Below are 24,397 nucleotides of genomic sequence, written 5' to 3' on the forward strand. Positions count from 1 at the left end.
AGATTAGAAAGGTTTTGATACTCAAAAAGCATACAATCAAAAAAGCCATCAGCATTTTGTCTAAAGATTGAAGAAGTAGAAGATAACATGTAGGTATTTTTTTTAATTATTCTCTGTGATTTATTTAATAATCATTCAAAAAAAAGCAGGGGCAAAAGCTCACTAAGATCAATCGGATCCGACCTTGATCTAACCTGTCGACCTAACCCATTGACCCGACTCATTGACCTGACTTGTTGACCCAGATTCCTTGGGACCTAGTCAACTGTCTAACAAATACCAGGGCCCATTTTTAAAACAAACAACCCTGGCTCATTTAAAAAAAAAAAAAACTAGGCCCCATTTTTAAACTAATCCCATGTTTTAAAAATAGGGGTCGAGGGCCCAAATTTTTTTTTTTTTTTTTTTATATAGAAAAACCCTAGTTTTTAAAATGCTAGGCCTTAGGCCCATTTTCAAAGCAAAACTGATTTTTAAAAATGGCCTAGGGTCCAAATTTGTAACCCATTTCTTTAAAAAAAAAAAAAAAAGGCTCAAGGCCTAAAACTTTTTTAAAGACCCACTGATTTTTTTTTTTTTTAAATAACAGGCCTCGGGCCCAAATTTTAAAACCGAAGGCCTCGGGCCCAAAATTTTTTATCCCCTAAGTTTTAAGAAAAGCCATTTTTTAAAACAACTTGGGCCCAATTTTTAAAAACCCCAAGCCCAAATTTCTAAACCCAAAGCCCAAGCCCACTATTCATTTATAAATAAAAGGCTCAAGCCCAATTTTTAAACCCAAAAATAGGCCTAGGGCTCAATCTTTAAACCCATGGCCTCTGGTCTATTTTGAAAACAACTCGGACCCAATTTTTCTTAAAAAACCTAAACAACTAGGGCCTAGTTTTAAAACCCAAACACCTTGGGTCCAATTTTCAAATCCAAACCCCTCGCTGATTCGAAACAAACCCTGTAGTGGCCCAAGTCACCCAAACTCAACCCAGTGGGTTGACTCACCTTCGAGTCAACCCAAACCTAACTTGGTGGGTCGACCCAGAACCCTAACTCACTAGGTTAACTCAACCCAGTGTGTAAACCCAGCTTGGTGAGTTAACTCACCCAGTACTAGATCTTAATGCAAATCAAATCAAAACAGAAATCAAAGTGATCGATTAAGAAAATAAAAGGGGATGAGAACTTATCTGTAGGGGATTTTGAACATTTAGGACACTAACTCTAGTTATGTTTCAAACCTACAAAAATAGAAACAAAAACAAATTGAAATCATTGAAATAGAAATAAGAAAAAGAAAGAAATAGATTAGAAGAGAGAGAGAGAGAGAGAGAGAGAGAGAGAGAGAGAGAGAGAGAAGAAGAAGAAGAAGAAGAAAAAGAAGAAGAAGAAGAAGAAAAAAAAAGAAAGGACTAAGAAAAGGAGAGAAAAAAAGAAAGAACACATAGGAGAGAGAGAGTTGAAGGAGAAAGGAGAGAGAGGGAGGGATCTTTGAAGAAAAGAGAGCGAGGAGAGAGAAAACATTCGCAAGAAATGGAGGAGAAAGTAAAATTTACTTTTACATGCGAGATAGTGGGCCACGTGTCACCACTGCAGGCTGACACATGGCACAATGTGGTCCAAATATTTTATGGGCGACGAGGCCTCATCTGGACTGTCCAATATGTGCTTCTTTGAATGGTTGAATTGCTGCCACGTTAGCAATCCTTATCATTTTCCCCGGGCCACTCAGAAACTACCACGTGGTAGGATGACGTCATGCTAACCTCACCCTGTGGCAGAAAATTTTAAAAAGAAAAAAAAATGAGACATGTGTCACCATCCGTACGGTGACATAAGTCACAACCTTAGCAGTCAGATTTGTGTTTACTCTATACGATTGGATTGCTGCCACGTCAGGATTCCCTACCATTCACCCATAGCCACTCAGGAGTTGCCACGTGGCAGGATGTTGTCATGCTAACGTCGCCTTGCTACAATAATACAAAAATAAAAAAGAACCGGGCGATGTCACGTCGTAGGGATGACATCATGTTGTCGTCAACCTACTATAATAAATTGAAAAAAATAAAATAAAAATTGCCACGTGTCGCCACTCTGGGTTGACATGTGGCCTCCACTTCTTGAGCTGGTTCAGACTAGGTGAACTGGTCTATTTCCTGAACCTTATTTATTTATTAGTTAAAAATATAATGAAAAATCTTTAAAATAGAAAAAAATAAAAAAATCAGGAAAATTTGGGGAAAAATTAGGAAAAATATTTTGAAAGTCAGAAAAATAAAAAAAAATATTTTTGGACTAATTTAAATAGGAACAAAAATTGAGAAAAAGTCTTTAAAAATCTTAGAAAATTTTAGAAAAATGTTGATAAATTCTAGAATTTAAAAAAAAAAAAATTAAAAATATGGGGATTTTTTAAAGATTATTTTACTTATAATTTGACAATTTTCCTAGTTTTTGCCTGTGTGTAATCCTATGATTTAAAAAAGGGTAACGAGGTATTTTACACCTTGTCTATATTAGTTCTAAGGGGGGTTTATCTAACAAGAATCCATCGTTTGGAGGTCTCATTAGACCTTCCAAAATCATATTGAAGTTTTTAATTTCCTGTTAATTTGTTTATTTACTTATTTATTTTTAAAAGGAGAAAGATTATTAAATTCAGTTTGGGGATAATTCATAATTAATTAGGTATCATTCGTCAAATGGGTGTGTAAGGGGTGCTGATACATTCCCCGCACATAACTGAACTATCGATCCCAATTCTAATAAAAGCAGACCGAGACTACTGGTTCCTTGGCATAGGTTTACTCCAGTAACTAATCAAATAAGTAGTAAATAGGTGTTCTAACTGCACCTAGGTAAATAATAGGTTAGTGGCAATTCCATCAAAATTTTATTTTCCCTCACAGTTCGGAGGCATTCTCCAAGACGTCGTGACAGCTTGGACACTCCACTAGGGATATTAGAGAGTTGAGTCATAAATTAGTTAGGAATTATCCCAAATTTGAATTTAATAAGTCTTTTAATAACTCCATGATATTTTATGAATATTGTGTATAATTGTGAATATTTGATTGTATATTTGTTTGAATAAGCATGTGTAAAAATTGATGACATGTGGGGTTTACGGGAATAGTCTAAGTATGTGAACTCACATACTTTCACAAGCCTCCTATTCGGGCTTTACTTTCTAGGATTAGATAAGGATATAATATCGTTAGCTCTCATGAGACAAGGTTATTGGGGGGGGGGGGGGCATGAACCACTCCATTTAGTTTGTACTTTATCCAAGCCATTGGGTAAGAATATGGTATATGCTAGGAATCTTTTGCCAATAAGGATTAGAGCTTGAACTACACATGCTTAAAAAAATAGTTTCCCCTCCCTTAAGGTAGACCCTCGGTGAAAACCTTAAAGTGATAAATCCACCCAGGGTTGGGAGAAGAGCTTCATTATTCTCCACATAATTTAGTCTAGTCTTTTGTATCTATTTTTGAGTTCCTTTGTGCTGTTTCCTGCATTCTACATCAATTTTAGACATGCATATTGCTTGGTCAAAATTCTAGAAAGCCCAAATCACCCTATGGATAACTCAGTAATGATATACAATTTTAGTGATGATGCCCTTTGTTTTCGGCCCCTTCTATTCTCTCTGACGGATAAGGTCAAATATTGGCTGACATCCTTAGAGCCAAACTCAGTGTCCAACTGGGCTACCATGCAGCACGTGTTCTCGAAAATGTACTTCCCAATTGGGAAGACGAACCAGCTTCAAAGAGCCATCACGAGTTTCTCACAGATGGATGGCGAACTTTTTTTCAAGATTTAGGGGCGCTTTAGGGGCCTACTCTGTAAATGTCCATATCATTAGGCCCCCAAGTGGCAATTAGTGCAATCCTTTTACAAAGGGTTAGCTGAGAGAGATAGGTCGATGGTTGATACATCGTGCAGAGGTACTTTCCTCATAAAGCACGAGAATGAGGCCTGAGTTCTCTTTGAGAACCTAGCTGAGAATTCTCACCAGCACATTGCTGCTACTTATAGACCCCCCAACCCATCCACATCCAAACCTAAAGGAGTTTATGAGTTGGCCGCAGGCCATGACCTAACACCAATTCTACACACCATTGCTCAAAAGTTGGATCATGTCTTGTCCTTATGATAGCACCTGCAGCTAGCCGCGTGTGCAGAGGTATGTGCCATTTGCATTGATCCTTCCCACTCTTGTTATAATTGCCCACATGCGTCATTCCAACCCTAGCTTGTGTAGGAAGAAGTGAAGGCCACCCAAAGTTGGTATAATAGGTCGTCCAATGACCCCTATTCCAACACATACAATCATGAGTGGAAACAAAGACCTCAACAAGCCCCAAGGCTCCACCTCCTCAGCCATATCAAAATTTCCTAAATCATCCCGATTCTGCCCCTAGATCTTCATCATTTCCATAATCATCTCCTCCTCAACCCAAATCTGATGCATTTCAGGAGACGGTATTGAAAGCCCTCAAGGGCATTGAGGTCGATTGCCTAGAAGATCGGCTTCTCCTTCACTCCCACTCACAATCTACAACTAATCTGGAAGCCACAATGGGACAAGTAGCTACCGCCTTGAGTCGGAGAGATGAGGGAAAGCTGCCGAGTCAGCCTTTGGTGAACCCCAAGGGCCAATACAGGGTAGAATGTGAACCATTCGTTGGTCCCTCATCATATCATGAGTAGGCCCAAGCGATGACCACTATTCAGAGTGGTAGGCTGGTCAATAAAAGGGTAAAGGACGAGTTGAGCAAGGGAGACAAGGAGGAAGAGAAGGAAATAGAGCTCCATGTAGAAACATGTGCCGCCGCCTCCTATAGTTTAGTAAAGAGTCCTGGACCCTCCATTTCCACACCCACTGCTAGAGGAACGAAGCCTCACTTTTCCCCTCATAGGGCATTTCATGTCCCCCCAGCATCATCCCCTACAACTTCTCATGCACCATCTTTATAAAACCTAACTTAATCCCATGTTCGGTAGAAAGTGGGAAAGTCGGGTGTCAATCCTTAGAGACTTAAAGCGCAATTATCAAACCTTTTCCACATTAATATATTGTAGCCTCGTGTAAAAGAAAAGTAAAAGATGATACTTTTCAGGATTTTTTCTATCAACTACTGGAAAACATGTAAATGAAAGCGTGTAGATCTAACTCAACTCTACTCTTACAAAGCAATGCTCAATCATGAATGACACCTGGGATGTTGTTTGCGTAATCTAAGTTTAGTGAGTTTGCTGCATTAAACTAACCGAAATCCAACTAAACAATCCAAAGAGCCATTCGATGGCATTGAGTAGCAAGGGTGCACCAACCTTTATGGGAGACTGTAGCCTAATACGTGTACCTGACTGAAGCTGTAGAAGTGCTTATCTTGTCAATCAGACACTCATCACAACCAAACGTTAAAGGAAAGCATTTAAATAAAATTTGTAAATAGAAAGCATGTAAAAGATCAACTCTTTAGTATTCAGAATGTCTTTCATTAATTCCAGAAGGTATAAGAGAATGATCATGTAATACAAATGGAAGGCACATGAACGCTATCAGTTGTCACAAGCCATCAAGTACTTTACACACAAACCAAAACAGGAATTGAAATCTAATCTAACTAATCTACAATGTCGCTCAATGACATCTTAAGTCTATTACTAACCTAAGAGAAGCCAAAGAGGAACCCAGGGCTCATATTTGAAGCGATTATTTATAGGCTCTAGGGTTTACAAGGTTTGATTTTCAGTTTAGGAAATTTTGCAGCAAATCTCATGCAGAAGATCGTCGCTCTCGACCAAGTCGCTTCCATGCTTCCCTTGTGCATGCCTTGGGCAATTCTCCTAGGAAAGCAAGGATTTGAATCTTCATCATTTTTGACTTAGTCGCACCATGGGGTCTTGATAGTCGAGTTGATGTTCGAGGCTTGCAGGATCTCAAACTTCAGTTAATCTCGAGTACTCGACATAGTCTCCCTTCATGGTCTCTCTGGTCGAACACTTTGTCGAGGCTCTCGATAATTCTAATTTCAATTCTCGCTCAGTATTTCGATGTGGTCGCCCTAGAGAGTCACTTGGTTGAGGACTTGGTTGATCCTTGCAGCAATTCTTCCTCAGTCTGAACCTGGGAACCTGCGAGTAAAGACTTAGTCGCCAACTTATGCTACTAGTTGCACCACTTCATCAAGCAGAGTCTTATTGTCCTTTAATGACTTGGAGCTTCAGGAGTTTGGCTAAGTATCTGATTTGAGCTTTGTGTGTCTCCAAATTCTCCTTTAGCTTCTCGTATGCCTAATTCCTCGTGTTTTAACATGTTTTTCCTTAAAAGATGAATAAACCTTGTATAACTCTAAACAATGATAACTTTGAGTAATAACATAATAAAACCAAGATAAACAAAGGTAAATGAGGGTCCAAAATCATGCATTTTAGGGACTCGTCACAACCCCCAACTTACACTTTGCTAGTCCTCGACCAAAGCAAAAACTAAGAAAATTACCAAATCCTATCTACCTCCTCTTTCATGGGAAACATGGTAGCATTTACCATATATAGTAAGGCTTTAAACCCCTAGATTGATCCTAGTGGACGAGTTATAGTCTCGTGAGGGTTTCCAGAGCAATACCCACAAACACAATTTCCATGAACACATAATGAAAATACTTATGCAACAAAGGTATACCATTTCACATGCAAGAATATGCCTAATTACATGCGATCTCATTTCTTCACAACTCTGCTATGCACTCAACTTCGAAGCAAGTTACTCATGTAAGTCTCATCATTATATAGTCATTAAGAACAATATCCCCACATAAAGCCAACTAGAAATTACAATTCAGATTAAATGTAGCCATATAAATTCAAATATAAATAGGTGAGATCATCAGGCCTATGTAAAATGTATGACTCGTTACACCTAGGACATCCAAGGAAACCTACAGAATAGTCGTCTTGACTCAGCCTCATTGGTAGACTCTTGAAAACACTCAAAAGATGGGTTCACTCATCATATGTGAGGAGGAGAGTCATAATCAAACATCCCACTTATTGTAAGGAACAAGCGCTAATTATATGGAGTGGACTAGTTTGAAAAAGGATCCAGCCTATTTGTGAGGTGTCGGGTTCTTCACCCTAGCATCTTCTCACCTACTCGTCATATCCAACCAAGACCACCCTAGATCAACTTATTCAAAGACCAATCATGAATACATCTGAGGCATTGGGCTGCTGAAGAGTCTTCATACGTGTAGAACATGTGTTGTGTCCCTAACTTGAATTTTATTGTAGTTGTGTGGAGCAGGTATTAATCAGGAGTATTTCTTCTTCTTTTCTGCTCATTCTTCAGTTTTTTTCTTTTCATAGTCAAGTAGGATAATCATAACACTTCTTTTGTTGTCTTCATATCACCAATGAGAATTAAGCTCTAACAAGAGTCCATGAAATAAGTTTATCTTCGGGAATGACTCAGCTTTCACATCTTGAGTAGGCTACAAGACCTAGGTGTATATCTCCCCATTGGATGTCACCTTTAGGCTAGCAAATGCAAATACAAAGACTAGTAAAAAAAATTTTGTATGTTTACCAAAAAAAATAGAAGGAAAAGTTGAGTTTTATAAACTCAGAGTTTGATGTCAACAACTCAAGAAATGAACGAACGGTTCAACGGTACCTCACAAGGTGTCATAGTGTTGGAATTGGTGTGATCCCAAGAGGGGGGTGAATTGGACATTTAAAACTTTTTGGCTAATTTAAAACATTTCACCGATTCACCATAATTCATATCCCATTCAACATATATATGTGTATGTAAGATGAGTTTAACAATGAAAACAAACATACACGTGTGCAGTATCTTATTTAAATCAAATGTGTACATGCAAATAATTTTGACATTAAATGAACATTCATACTCATGCTAAAATTAAAGTGCAGGAATTTAAATAAGATAGAGAGAGTGACACCATATTTGTTATCGAAGTTTGGCTAAACCAGCCTACGTGTAATAACCCGGGAAAAAAATTTAAAAAAATAAATAATTAAATATATTAATCAAATAATTAGTTAAACATTATTAAATTAATGTATTAAATAAACAGGTAAAAAGAAATAGTATGAAAAAAAAAATTAACACTAATTATTAATTAAATATTATTAAATTAATTAATCAAATAAACGAGTAAAAGGAATAGTGTGGAAAAGAAAAAAAAAATGAAATAAAGATATATAAATATATATATATATATATATATATATATAAGGTTATTATATAATATAAGTTAAAGTAGATATATATATATATATATATAATGTAATAAGACGGATTGAATTTCAATTTGAAATCCAATCTCATCCCCTTATCCTTCAGTCGTCTGCATCTCTTCTTATTCTCTCTCTGTCTCCGTTTCACTCCTCCGTCGTCCTCCTCTCTTTCCTCAATTTCGTCGGCCTAACGAGCGTTGATTGAGAAACGGAAGGTGCCGTTGGATTTCTAACTTCGTCACCGACATTTCTACTAGAACAAATTTGTCGTGAGAGTTGCTTAGGCACTATTCCTGGGGTAAGACAAATTTTTCCTAGTCTCTCAATTTCTTATTAGATCTTCAGTCAAACCAACGATCAGGTACTACCATGGGGTCCTAGTTGTGATCGTCATTATTTTGACATGACTAAATTTTCAATTAGGGTTTTCTAGACCCCACTCCAAAGCGAGAATGGGATTTGGGAAATTTGATAATTTGAGTATATTTAAGGGTATATTTATTTATTTAGAATTTATGGGTTTAGAAAATATTAAAATAATATTTTATTCAAGATTAATTACATGGAACTAAAATTTTTAATTTTAGGGTCCAGGTGAGCGTTGCAGGCAACTTTTTAGGGTCCCTGTTGGAGTAGTTCAAGAAACCAGGTAAGGGAAAAAATATATATTAAACCAGAATTTTTATGAATTTAATGAAAAATAAATTGTGTTATATATACGTGTATATATTTCAGTATGGGTTTAAAATGCCAACCATTTAAATTATATTTTTTTCAAGTTTAGGGCTATTTGTTAGATACGTATATGCGAAAATGAACTCACTACAAAAAATAAGGTTATTAGTGACGGTTTTAAACCATCACTAATACTCACAAAACCGTCACTACTAGTATTAGTGACGGTTTTATGAGTATTAGTGATGATTTTCAATTAGTCGCTATACCTACCGTTACTAATACTTATTAGTGACGAATTTTTCAAACCGTCACTAAAAACCTAAGCCCGTTAGTATAGATTCTATACCGGATCGACCAAAAATCATCACTAAAGCCATAGTATTAGTGACGGTTTTAAAATCGTCACTAATGCTCTATTATTAGTGACGGTTTTAAAACCGTCACTATTGCTCTATTATTAGTGAGGGTTATAAAACTATCACTAATGCTCTATTATTAGTGACGGTTTTAAAACCATCACTATTGCACTATTATTAGTGACGATTTTAGAACCGTCACTATTGTTCTGCAGAACCGTCACTTGTGGATTTAGTGACGGTTTTAAAATCGTCACTAAAGTCATAGTATTAGTAACGGTTTGAGAACCTTCAATAAAACTTTTTTAAAAGGCTATTAATGACGATTTTGAAACCGTCACTAATACTTAAATTGCACAATTAGTAGTGAATTTAATTTTTTTTTCAATTATTAATTCCTATAAAAATCTGTAATTAAATTACATTTTCTTATACATAACATTAAACCATAATTGCAATAAAATTCATAAATTATTCAAAATTCTAATTCAAATTTAAATACAAATATATTATACAAATTCAAATTCAAATTCAAATACAAATATATTATACAAATTCAAATTTAAATACAAATTCAAATTCAAATACATTTCTTCTGTTCAGATAACAAAAAAAGTGAAAAGCTGCATCCGTAGTGCATGACATCGTCCTGGCGTTATCACATTTGCAAACCCTACAAATTAAAAAAGTTAAAAAAATTAGTATACGATTTTTGAAAAATTTTGGTAGCATTTCTCCTGTAAATATGACATTTTCCGTAGAGATATGCTCCAAATTTAGGTGTTTACAAAAAACAGTTCACAATAATCCAACTAGTAATGAATTTTGCGAGTGCACAGGAGTTTCATATAATAAGCATTAAATAATGTAATGTGTTTATGCATCCCATAAAACACATATATCATAATATAGTGGATTATCCTATAAACAATATATTTCATATAGTAGACACAGTTGGTATGAGATTCACTATAAAATGAAAATCCCAAGAAAGAGAGCTCCTCTCCAAAGAAAAGAAAGAGATGATACGTGCATTGTGAAGAGTGGAAATCTTAAGAAGATGAAGTATCATCTACTCCAACGACTGTAGCCAGGCCAAGCATCCTCCCAAAATCAAACCTTATTGTCATTAGCTACTCTAAAATGAGTGGGAGGAAGGAACAAATAAGCAAAATGGGAAACAAATTTCTACAGACTTACATGGGAAACAATGCCACTTACTCTAGTGTTCCATCCATTCTTATGGACCCAATATTACTTTTAATCTCCCTTTTTGGCAATTAACAATTATTTTTTGGTTGCACATAAATTAAACTTAAACCTTCAAACATAAATAACAGACTCCAACTAAAATTGGCATAACCACCAAGCAAGCAAGAAATCAAAGAAAAATTATATCACATAGACCAAAATTGGTCTCTTTTGAATTTTTCTTTCCTTTCCCTAAAATTTTCAACAAATTTTCGGTAGCATGCCGTCTATAAATAGAATATTTCCCAAACCTGCAAGTCATAAAACATGCAATTCACAATATTTTTGCATCATACAGATGTTATTTAGATTAAGACATGCAACAACCTAAAAGTATCTACTAGCAGGCAATACACATCACTGCATCAGCCATGCAGGTGGCGTTCCAATCAAGTATGTAGTTCTAATGTCCACTACCAGTATGCAGTTCACAAGATATATCAATCCAAACGTGCAGTCCAGAAGTTAAATTATCTATTCAACTGAAGTTCGAACTTTATAACATAATATATAATTTTCCTATATAAGACAAGCTCGATCTAGTATTACATGCAGCTGATTCCCAAGTTTTGTTTAACCACCCACATAGAAAAAAGGATTTAAAATTAAGAGACTCGATGAGAAGAAAAACAGCTTGATTCGCTCATTCTCTTATCAATTATCATAAAAAAAAAAGTGAATTGAGTAACTATTCTATTTCTAACTTTGATTAAAAAAAAAAAAAAAAAAACTTGTTGGATATGGGATTTTGACAATATATCGAGATCAGGTTCACACTAAATTTCAGGGTTGTACTGATGCAGATTGGGGTGGGTCACCTTTAAATAGAAGATCCACCACTAGGTACGAATCTTTGTTGGTGGTAATTTGGTTTCTTGGAAGAGTAAGAAACAAAGTGTAGTGGCCAGGTCAAGTGTTGAGTCTGAATAGACCATGACTCACACTACATGAGAGCTTGTTTAGCCAAAAACATGTTCGAAGAATTGGGCTTTCCACATTCTCAACCTATGGAGTTGACATGTAACAATCAAGTTGCTCTTCATATTACCTCCAACCTTGTCTTCCATTAGTTAACAAAATACATTGAAGTTGATTGCCACTTTGTCTTGAAGAAACTTGTACAGAAGCTCATTACCACCAAGTGAAATATGATATGGAGCTCAATAATTTTTTACCAAAGCTTTTGGGGGAGAGGGCGGTGCTTGTGTTAAATCTATTTGTAGCAAGCTAGGAGCTTATTATATATATGCTCCAGCTTGAGGGGGAGTGTTAATGGTTATTTTAGTGTGTTAGTGTTATGTTAATAAGTGAGAGTTAGTAATGTATTATGGCATTAGAATGTATTTGATATGTTTTATAAATAGGGGGAGAGTCCTATTGTTGTGTTAGGTCATTCGTTGAATAAAATTCTCAACAGGGTCAAGGTTAAAATGCGTCGCTTTATGCATTCACCTTTTCAAATGTTTCTTTAAACTCATAGGGTTAAAGCTTGCCATCATTCTTAATTCTTAAATGATCTTTGTTAAGACAGTTTTGCTTCTTTTAGCCTTGCTCCAATGTTAGAGAAGTGCTCATGAAAACATTGAAGAGTCCTAGGGCAAAAAGTGAATAAGAGAACACCAGGACAAGTATATGAAAGCCTAGTATTTTTGACAACATCCAAAAACATTGGGTGTTGAGTCTAGAAATATAAGAACTTGAAAGGGAAGTTGGCCCCCCTTTAAAATCATGAATACTTTGAATGGCAAGGTACTTTATTAGATACTCTACGATTGAGAAATTCAAACAACAACTTGGGAAAAGCTTGAGCACAAGTGTGAGAGGCCAGTAACTTTCTTGAAATAAAGTTGTCTTCCATTTTCTTGGACCAAGAGAAAAGGTAAGATGGAGGTCATCAGGCCCAGACAAGAAAATCTTCAATACCAACTGAGTGCATAAATGGAGCTTGAACTTTCTGACATATTCAGTAATGGGTTGAAATGTCCCAAAACAAACCATAGGTCATCGGCCATTCTTATTATAAAAATTTATTACACTCCCAATGAATTTCCTTTTCTTGAGTATATTTTGAGCTTATATGAAAGAGATCCAAAAATGAGGGTAATCAGTGGTCCTATGGTCCAATACTAATGCATTGAGCATCTTTAATCACTGCAATAATATTGAACATCAAAGGGTCATAACCCACCCATAGTCTACCATGAGAAGCTGCACATATGAAGAAAAAACCCTCCTATTTTTTAAATTCAAGGAAATCCTTGCAAAATTAATTGGCTTAGCTTTGATCTCACGGAGTATTACTCAGCTTTGAATTGATCAAAATAATGGCTTCCTTCTGTTTATGATGTTCATTTTTATGATGTTCATTAATGCCTCTAATATCTTCAAATATTAGATTGATTTTTGTCTCCAAATTTTGCTTGGACCTTCGCGGGCTTCCCTCGCTTGTTTGTTTGTTTTTATTTATATATATATATATAGACAGCTGGAGAAGCCACTGCTTTTCTTTCCAAAGGAGTAGATGAGGCTACCCTAGGGCTAGCAAAAATCCTGGACGAACTTTGCTTAAACTCGGTAGCAGTGGATTTTTAGTGTGTTTCTTTAGCTTAGGAATTGACATTTCCTTGTCTGTTTTCGGTCGACTAGAATTAACATGCCTTGGAACTAGAGATTCTCACCTTTTTGGGCTTCCATCCTTGGAACCCGCTTGAACAGCCAAAGCAACTGTAGCAGCATTAGCATATGGAAAATTAGGTCCTCGATTTTTCTTGATGTAATGGCAGCCTCATCAGGCTCATTTTCCTTTTCTGCTTCAAACTGAGGAACTCCATTTCATTGTCCTCGGATTCATCAGTGACTTCTGTCAAAATTGAGAGAGGATTTGAAACAGCAGTCTCAACTCTCAGCAGTTTTAGAAGTATGCTGCTGCTCTGTCCATGGTGTTCTGGCCTTGTATAAGTGACCAAATTGACATCAATTTCCACGCAAGTTCTAGCAATTGATAGGTTTTTCATTTGTTTTGTGGAGGAACCAAGGTCAAAAGATTTCCAACCAAACTTGCTATGTGACCAAGCCCCAATGCAGTCCAGTAAATTCAAGGGCTGTCCTAGAATATCACCCATACTGGAACCTTTTCCAGCTGCAACTTTTCCTTCTCAGCTAAGGAGGTCCAGTGAGAGGAAAATAGGAGTTTTTCCTTTGAACCGGGGTCTGTTACCAAAACCCAATCTGTCTTCGGTACTTCAGTGTTTTTTAAAGGCTCAAAGTGCTGAATATTGGAATCATTCCCAGAGTTTGAATTGCCAAGTAGACTACTCCATGATAGGGCATTGCCTCGAGAAAACTCACCTTTGTGTTCTGTATCAGGATTCATCATCTGCCCTTGACAAGTCTTCTGAGTTTTGCCTTTTTCTGAATAAGAAAACCTATCATCAAGCTTACATCCAGTTGATTTTTCAATTTCTAGAATTGAACTTTGAACAAATGGATCCAAGTGAATTTGAAGGTTAATTCTCATTCAATAGACTCAGAGTGAACAATCTAATGGAGAGATCAAACTAGAATTACCAGTAGACTCATCGCAACAGCGAGGAGAGCTCAAGAAATCAAGGAATGGTGCATTTTAGCTGCAGAATGATAAAATAAGCAAAAACAGAAATTCCTGCATAGTGTCATGACAATGTATTTTCATAGTAATGCTTCCAATTGTTAGGCTTGTCAAAGGGTTGAACACTAATGAATACCAAGTGTTTCCGTTCAGTTTTGATGGTGATTTTATTCCCAGACATCTTGGGAGTCTAATGTCAAAAATCTGATTAGATAACTTCATTTGCTAGATATGTGATATCTCCGATCCAATCTCATTTTCTGGCAGGCAAACAGAACCTTCGAAGTGCTTATATTCTTGAGGTTCTTCGTGTGAAGGGAAGGATGGAGTTGGTGTTTGGGCGAAGGTATTTGCAGTGACCAAGTGCATAGTGAGAGATATGCAGTTTTGTATTCTGTGGATTCTTTATTTATACTTCAAATGGGATACTCCTTCATGTCATCAAATGCACAAAACATTCTTTCAGTCTAAGTGTCAGACTGCAAGCTGCATTTGGAAACTCTTAATGCTTGTATATATATATATCCTCATATTTGAGTTCTGAAATAATATTTTGCAGCAATGAAGTTTTCTTTTCTGCCCTGGAAGGTAACCAAAAAGTTATTTGGCATAAATTTTGAAAATTAAAAAAGATTCGTCTCTTAAATCATGTACAGGCACCCTCCACAAAATGGAAAAAAACTAACCCAGGTTAGTGAAATTTTCGTATTAAAAAAATGAATGGTATGTATTTACAAAATGAGTTTAACTAATTAAGTGATGATTAAGATTAATCAATGGTTATGCTACAATTCCCGACTTTCGTATATTGGGCTCTATCCCAACACATTCAGTCCAATTATAGTCTATCCGATCAATCATGTAAATTAATCATACAAAAAAAACATAGCCTTAGACAAATAATAAATACTCTTCTTGACTTTTTTAATTCTTGGCAATAATAATTTAGCTTTTGCAGGGGCTGTCAAATGCATTTTAAATCCCAAAAACTAATTTCCAAAAGCTTAAAATTGTAATTTTTCTTCAAGTAGGAACCAATACCTATAAAACTTTAAATGCTAGTAAACGAATAAAACCTTTAAATGCAACCGATATAATAATTGTTAACGGCAGCCACACAACAATAATCATGCATTACGAATAGCTGCAAATTTTGAGAGTTTTAACTTATTATTTGAGATAACATCTTGATATTTAAGTGGAGAAAGGAAGATGACAAATTCATTATTCCAGTAAATTAGTTCAGTATCCAAAGAGTTTCAGACAACCATAAAAGAGGGATGATAAACTACCTTTTACATACCTTCTAATGAGAGGAGTCACTCGCATCATCTGGACCGGATTGGCGCATCATTTGTTCGATCTGCACTTTCCAATTCTTCATGGCTTGCATCTCTGCTTCCCAGTTCAACATCTCTTCTTTCAATTTCTGGTTCTCCGCTTCCACCATTTGCATTCAGATAACCATCTCCTCCGCTCGAGCCTCAGCGGCTCGACGCTCTCGGTCAATCTCAACACGAGACACTGCACTGAAAGAAGATGATGATGTTGGGGCGACGTATCCACTCCCAAGACCATTCAACTAGCCACCCATTCGTTGCCCAAGCACTTGAGTGTAGATCTCGTCATCCGTCATCGGCTGACTGCCCTCTGCAACAGGTGCATCCCTCAGCTCAAGCATCTTTGCCTATTTTCAGTCATGAAAATGATGAAAATGAAGAAATAAGAATACAACTGATGTTTTGAATAAGATAATGAACTAAATAATCTGCTTGACTTACATGTTTCATCTATCCACCCTGGCACCACTCCCCCGATGGCCTCTAATGTGTTCTCTGATAAAGATCCGGCCTCGAATCCAGGTCACCAGTGATGGGATCACGCTACATTATCATATAAAAGTTCTTTAATATTAATTCAGAGGTGTCAATATAAATAACACTTGTCCAGTAATGGTCAGATAGATTCTTAGCAATTACCTTTCGATGATTGATGAATAACTTCGAGCCACCGCAATGCGTCATATCTAGTTTACTGCGATTCACAACATTTTTTTCATAGATAGCCTACAAAATAGATGTAATGAATTTTTATTATTCACATAAATATGAAAAAGTAGTTATTGTAATTAATAGAAACACATCACTTGATAGTTAGGGTCACGAAAATTGCGACACACCACCCGCCAATCCTCTAGGGAGATCTTATCGTATGGGTGCGCTTCTGCTTCATCTCCCATCTTCCTAAAATGGTTGCACATTTTGCTGCGATAGGTCTTAAACTGAGAGCACAACTGCGTGTTCACCACCTTTTTGACATGGTCTATGGTGAAAATGTCCATATCAAACTCTTCCTTCATATGAAATATATATTGAATGTTAGAGAATCTTTTGGGTAATATATTAAAAGTGAAAGAAATGCTTTAGGGTTACTTACCAAGATGCGCTCATATAGAACCAAGCACTGAGCCTCCGTCACCTTTGGCCAGGTGAAGCAGGTGACTGGAGCATATTGCCGACATATAATGCCAAGCTCCCGTGACCAAGCTGTGCACCAATCATCAAGCGGGGTCGTAAAGCCTGGAGGAATGTCGATACGGATCTGCCACCCAGTCCTCTCAAGGTACTTCTTTAGGTCAACGTTCTTCGCTGCACCACAACCTGAACTCGTTTGCGTCATAGAGGTCGATTGTAAGAACCAAAACCGTGATAAATGGGTTAAATAAATAAGAGAGGGGCAAAATTGGGAATTTGGTAGATTTCATCAACGAAGCCATATTTCGTCGACGAAGCCTTTGTTCTTCTCGTCGACGAGGAGAAGCCGAGGAGTCTCGGAAAAATCAGAAATGCCAGATTTGTCAACGAGGCCACCGGTTTATCGACGAAGTCAGTCAAAGATTCGTCGACGAAGGCACCATTTCGTCTACGAATTGGGTCGGGTCAAAGTGCTATAAATAGGAAATTTCATTACTTCTTCACTAAGTTACTTCAAATATCTCTCTCTCTTTCTTTAAACCTCTCCCTACTCTCTCTCTCTCTCTCTAGATTTCTTCGCCGATCATTGATGGAATTGGAAATTTGAAGTTACCACGAGGATCGTGCAAGGATTCTCTACAACTTCTATGCATCGAAATCTCATTTCAGAGATTTTCGGGTTTCGACGTAAAAATCGGGGTAAGGCCTGATTTTAAATTTTAATCCGGTAGTTTTGTAGGTATCAGTCTTGTGAGTATATTCTGTACTGTGATTTGTAGGTTTTGGAACTCGATTCACTGTTTAGGGGCCTTGGAGTTTGGGATTTGCTTTTTGGAGAAAGGCAAGGGGAACTATGTTTATATTGGTTATTTTTTAAATTGGACTCAGTGGAACTGTGGTCCACGGTCCTGTGTGTGTTTTGGCTACTCATTTGGGGGGTCTAATGGGGAAAACTATGGGTTTTTTTTTATTATAGTTTTGGGAAAAAAGGGGGCGACGGGCTGCATCCCTGGTTTTGTTGAAAATCGGTATATGTTGATTTATACTGTGATATTGGGATGACCATGCCTTGACTTGTTTAAACTGTATTCATTTGAAAAACCATGTTTTAAATTACCAAATGGGTGTGGTTTGTTTGGTTATATGAGCATGCATGTGTGTGTGATATGTTAAATGGCTAGTAGGAACGGGGTTCCGAATTGTCCAGGTACTAAGAGTGTCTGGCTATATATTCGAGGGCGTGTTTATCGCCTGCCACGTAGGCAAGAGTGTCCGGCTCTATATCCGAGGGCATGAGCCTATATTGGCAGATCAGACAGAAGGGTGTGGATCCACCAGTTCAGCGCCAGTACGATACCATGGGAGTCGGGGACTAGCTATGTGCCGGTGGCGCCGTGCTTCGCCGGTTGGCTAGGCCAATGCTGGATTGTCATGAACCGGCTTCGGGCCTAAGGGTGTGACAACACTGAGATTTCTGACCATGTGTATGTGTATGTGTATGTGTGCATGTATGCACTATGTGAACTAGTATTGGATTACATTTAACTACGTGTATGTTGTATCGTGATAACACTCAAATGTCACACACCGATATAACCTGTGTTCTTCCTTACTGAGAGGTGTCTCACCCCTGCTGTACGTACATTTTTACAGGTCCTTCGAGTAACCGGAACTAGCATCCTGGTGTAGGGAGCTTAGTGGCCGGTGTACCGCGTTAGCACTTGGGTAAGTATTAGAACTGTATATTTTGTTGGGTTGCCATTTTGAGATGTACTTGGGCACCCGTTTGTACATTTTGATAGGGCCCTATTTATAGAATGACCTTTTTCCGCTGCGTATATTTTTGTGATTGGATGTGTTTAGGGTGCTTGGGAACCCCACGGGGTTAGACCCACATCCTTTATGCTGTATCTTTGGATGTTTGATCAGATACAGGGACAGGTTAGATTACATTTTTACCCTTGGGTCCCATTTCAGGGTTCGGGGCATGACAGCTTGGTATCAGAGCTAACCAGGTTACTAGATCTTGTAGACTTGGTTAGGCTTAGTGGTGAGTACATACCAGAGTATAGGATGTGGATATGGATAGAGTTGGTTGAGGGTTGTTTAGTTGCTAGACCGGGAATTGTCGACGGTATTCCATATTTTTCCTGGGATGACGATTCCAATAAAGGCAGGGCAGATCATTGATGACTTTCGTGTTGGTGTGATAGGACAGACCTAGACCTGACAGAGAGTAGTTAACACGATTAGTGTAGATAATTGTGTTAACTGTATGGGTTGTAGGGATACTAATAGATTCCTATTGTGTTGCAACATGGAGCCTAAGGATAATAACGTTGGAGGTGGCTCCGAGGAGACTGCGAGTGATGAGTCTCCTTCTGTGCCTCGAGGTTTGATGAGGCAGGTATTGTGGGAGATCGGGCAGAGTGTGAGGAGAAGCGAGCGCTCTCCTACTGCTGCAGGGTGCACCATTGAGAGGTTCACACGCATGCATCCTACGACGTTCTCTAGAGGACCAGACTCGACGATAGTAGAGGATTGGATGGAGAAGACTGAGAGGATTCTGGAAGTTTTGCACTACACGGATAGGCAGCGAGTCCTCTATACTACTTTCCAGCTGTCTGGGGAGGCGGGTCGATGGTGGACTGCGGTAAGTCTGCTGGAGAAGCAGAGAGCCGGTTCTGAGGAGATGACGTGGAGCCATTTCAAAGAGGTGTTCTTCAACAGATACTTCCTAGCTTTAGTACGTGATGCGAAGGCAGATGAGTTTTCTACACTAATTTAGAGGAATTTGACGGTGCAGGGGTATGCAGCTCGATACATAGAGTTGTCCCGCTTTGCACCATGTATGATCTCGAGCGAGTATGAGAAGACTCGAAGGTTCGAGAAGGATTTGAGGAAGGATATCTGCAGACTTGTGGGTATGCTTCAGATTCGCGAGTTCTTGGTCTTGGTGGATAAGGCCACAGTGATTGAGACCAGTATCCGAGAGGACGAGGTGGATCAGGAATCGAGGAAGAGGACAGTACCTTCTGGTTCTCAGACAGGATCTCGTCAGGGATCATGGAAGAAGAGGAGCAAGGGCTCGTGTTATCGTCAGAATACCGAGCGCCAAGATTCTCAAATAAGGCAGAATGGTGGTTGTTGTACCAGGTGCTTCAGACGGCACAAGGGTGAGTGTCGGTCTTTTGATGGTAACTGCTATAACTTTGGTTGACCTGGTCACATGGCTCGTGATTGTCGAGCACCAAGGCGAGATGTGCTCGCATTCAGTAGGGATCGAGAGAGCAATCAGATACCTCGGGGAACCGCTCAGACGAATACAGCTCCGGCTAGAGTATACTCTCTTACTCCAGCGGACGCTGAGCATGCAGGTAAGGTCACAGGTACCTTATTATTGCTTTCGAATAAAGCTTCTGTTTTGTTTGATTCGGGTGCAACCCATTCCTTTGTGTCTGTGAATTTTATGGGATGGTGTGGGGTTGAGACCCAAGACATGGATGAGGTATTTTCTATTACTACACCATCTGGGAGTGTATCTTTCTGTAGGAAGATGTTGGTAGACTGCCTCGTGGAAATTCAGGGAAAATTGCTACCGGCGAATCTTGTGGTATATGACATGTCGGGGTCCAATATCATTCTGGGAATGGATTGGTTGTTCTCCATTTATGCTATGATCGACTGTCGTAGGAAGGTGGTAGTTTTCAGACCTCCTGGGGAAGTATGAGTTCGTGGGATCATGTGTACGTTTAGTGCCACAGATTCTGTCAGCTCTACAGACAAGGAGGCTACTCTTGGACGGATGTCAGGGGTACCTAGCTTGTATAAAGGAACCACCACGGGATAAGTTAAGACTCGAAGATATTCGGGTAGTCAGCGAATTCCCAGATGTGTTTCAAGACGATTAACCCGGTTTACCTCCGGATCGTAAGGTAGAGTTTGCGATAGAGTTGCTGTCTAGAAAGGCACCGATCTCTAAAGCTCCATACCAGATGGCTCTAGCAGAACTTTAGGAGTCAAAGGAGCAGTTACAGAAACTATAGGACAGGGGATTCATTCGACCTAGTGTTTCGCCCTGGGGAGCTCCAGTACTGTTTGTGAAGAAGAAGGATGGGTCAATACTGATGTGCATTGATTATCATGAGATTAACAAGGTGACTGTGAAAAATTGTTATCCTTTACCTCGTATAGATGATCTTTTTGACCATTTGTAGGGGAGGCGGGTCTTTTCGAAGATCGACTTGCGGTCAGGATATCATCAGGTGAGGGTCAAATCGGAGGATGTAGCGAAAACTGCTTTCCAAACCAGATATGGCCATTACGAGTTTTTAGTCATGCCTTTCGGATTAACAAATGCTCCGGCGGTGTTCATGGATCTAATGAACAGGGTTTTCCATGAGTACCTAGATCGATTCGTAGTGGTATTCATTAACGACATTATGGTATACTCGAGGAGTACGGAAGAGCACGTGGAACATTTGAGGTTAGTATTACAGATTCTACGGGAGAAGAAGTTGTATGCTAAACTGAAGAAGTGTGAATTCTGGTTAAGTCAGATTGCGTACTTAGGCCATGTGGTTACTGGGGATGGTATATCAGTTGATCCTAGCAAGATCGAAGCTATGGTCGACTAGGTAAGGCCGAAGAATATGTAGAAGGTTTAGAGTTTTCTAGGACCGGCGCGTTAGTTTGTAGATTGTTTCTCTAAACTGTCTAGACCTCTGACACGATTGACCAGGAAAGGAGTGCATTTTGAGTGGACCAGTGATTGCGAGCAGTGCTTTCAAGAGTTGAAGCACCAGCTGGTTACTGCTCCAGTGTTGACCATTCCTTTGGGAGATGGTGGATTTGTGATTTATAGTGAGTCATCTCTGAAGGGTTTGGGATGTGTGCTTATGCAACAGGGCAAGGTAGTAGTGTATGCCTCTCGAAAATTGAAAGAGTACGCGAAGAATTACCCTACGCATGATCTGGAATTGGCTGCTGTGGTATATGCACTGAAGATCTGGCGACATTATCTGTACGGGGTGCAATGTGAGATCTTCATTGACCATAAGAGTCTCAGGTATTTCTTCACACAGAAGGAGTTGAACATGAGGCAGAGGAGTTGGCTAGAGTTGATTAAGGACTACGATTGCACAATTAGTTATCACCCGGGAAAGGCTAATGTGGTGGCTGATGCATTGAGTCAGAAGTCAGGGCCTACGGCTATATCTGCAGTTGTAACTCAATGTCACATCATACGGGATTTGGAAAGCTCAGGTATAGAGTTAGTGGTTGGTGATCATCAGACTTATCTTGCTAACTTGGTGGTTCAGCCAACTTTATTTGAGCGTATAAAAGACCCGCAGGCTAGTGATGTAGAGTTGGCAGAAGTTTGGGAAAAGGTACAGCAGGGACTGGCTATAGCGTTTAACATCTCTAAGGGAGGTGTGTTGAGGTTTGGGACCAGACTGTGTGTTCCGAACGATGATGAGATCAGAAGGACGATTCTAAAGGAGGCGCATCGTTCTATGTATACGGTACATCCAGGTAGTACTAAGATGTATTGGGACTTGAGTGAGACCTTCTGGTGGTCTGGTATGAAGAGGTAGATGGCTCAGTTCATGGAGCAGTGTCTGACGTGTCAACAGGTTAAAGCTGAACATCAGAGGCTGGCAGGGCCGTTGCAGCCTTTGCCTATTTCGATGTGGAAATGGGAGCATATTTCCCTGAATTTTGTGACCGGTTTGCCACCAGCGCTTCACGGGCAGAATGCTATTTGGGTGATCGTGGATAGATTGACAAAATCTACTCATTTCATACCGATGAAAGTTGGCTATCCTTTGAGTAGGCTAGCAGATTTGTATGTGCATGAGATTGTGAGAATGCACAGGGTACCGGTGTCCATTGTGTCAGATCGAGATCCGAGGTTTACTTCTCGATTCTAGATGAGCTTGGAGGAGGCATTGGGGACAGAGCTTACTTTCAGTACAGCGTTCCACCCCCAGATTGATGGACAGTCGGAGAGGATGATATAGATATTCGAAGATATGTTGCGATCTTGTGTGTTAGACTTTGGTGGTAGTTGGATACAGTTTATGCCACTTGTAGATTTCGCTTATAACAACAACTTCCAGTCTAGTATCGGGATGGCACCGTTCAAGGCTTTGTATGGTCGAAGGTGTCGATCTCCTTTGTGTTCGGATGAGGTTGGTGAACGTTAGGTGTTAGGACCTGAACTCGTGCAACAGGCATCTGAGAAGGTGGGTTTGATCCGGGAGAGGATTAGATGAGCTCAGAGTTGGTAGAAGAGTTATGCAGATGTTCGCCGCCGTGAATTAGAGTTCGAAGTGGGAGGTAAGGTATTTCTGCATATCGCTCTAATGAAATGGGTGATGAGATTTTGGAGGAAAGGCAAGTTGAGCCCTATGTATATCGGACCATTTGAGGTACTTGAGCGAGTGGGTCAGGTAGCCTACAGGATTGCATTACCTCCAGCACTTTCGAGGGTCCATGATGTGTTTCACGTGTCCATGTTGAGAAGGTACGTGTTGGATCCTTCACATGTTATTAGCTATGATGAGTTGGAAATTGAGGATACTTTAGCATATGAGGAGATACATGTTCAGGCTCTGGACCGTAAAGTTTGAAAGCTTCATACCAAAGAGAAATCGTTAGTGAAAGTATTGTGGAGGAACCACGAGGTTAAGGAAGCTTCTTGGGAACTGGAAACATAAATACGCCGGAAGTATCCACAGTTGTTTTGAGCACTTGTACATGATCCTACTGTGGGTTGGGATAGGTGGTTAGTCGTCGGGAGTGCTTGTGTATTGTGAACTCCTGAGATTGTTGTATATGTAACCACGATATTCCTCTACCATAAGTGAGGGTACATATGTGTATGTGTATGATGGGGCTATGCTGTAGTGGTCTCCATATTTCCCTAGAGTTGTGTCTACGTATCCCATTGTATGAATGAGTTTATGAATAAGAGATGGAAAATTTCAAGGATGAAATTTTGGTGAGGATGGGAGATTGTAAGAATCCGAACTGTGATAAATGGGTTAAATAAATAAGAGAGGGGCAAAATTGGGAATTTGTAAGATTTCGTCGACGAAGCCATATTTCGTCGACGAAGCCTTTGTTCCTCTCGTCGAAGAAATTGAGAGACACATCGACGAGGAGAAGCCGAGGAGTCTCAGAAAAACCAGAGATGCCAGATTCGTCGATGAGGCCACCGGTTCGTCGACGAAGTCAGTGAAACATTCGTCGATGAAGGCACCATTTCGTCGACGAATTGGGCCAGGTCAAAGGGCTATAAATAAGAAATTTCATTACTTCTTCACTAAGTTACTTCAAATATCTCTCTCTCTAAACCTCTCCCTAGTCTCCCTCTCTCTCTCTCTCTCTCTCTCTCTCTCTCTCTCTCTCTCTCTCTATATTTCTTCGCCGATCGTTGATGGAATCGAAAATCTAAACTTACCACGAGGATCGTGGAAGGATTCTCTACAACTTCTATGGATCGGAATCTCGTTTCGAATATTTTCGGGTTTCGGCATAAAAATCGAGGTAAGGCCCGATTTTCAATTCTGATTTGGTAGTTTTGTAAGTATCAGTCTTGTGAGTATATTCTGTACTGTGATTTGCAGGTTTTGGAACTCGATTTGCTGTTTAGGGGCCTTGGAGTTCGGGATTTGCTTTTCGGGGAAAGGTAAGGGGAACTATGTTTATATTGCTTATTTTTTAAATCGGACTCAATGGAACTATGGTCC

The sequence above is a fragment of the Malania oleifera genome, chromosome 1, assembly GCF_029873635.1.
Source record: "Malania oleifera isolate guangnan ecotype guangnan chromosome 1, ASM2987363v1, whole genome shotgun sequence".
NCBI classification, from domain to species: domain Eukaryota; kingdom Viridiplantae; phylum Streptophyta; class Magnoliopsida; order Santalales; family Ximeniaceae; genus Malania; species Malania oleifera.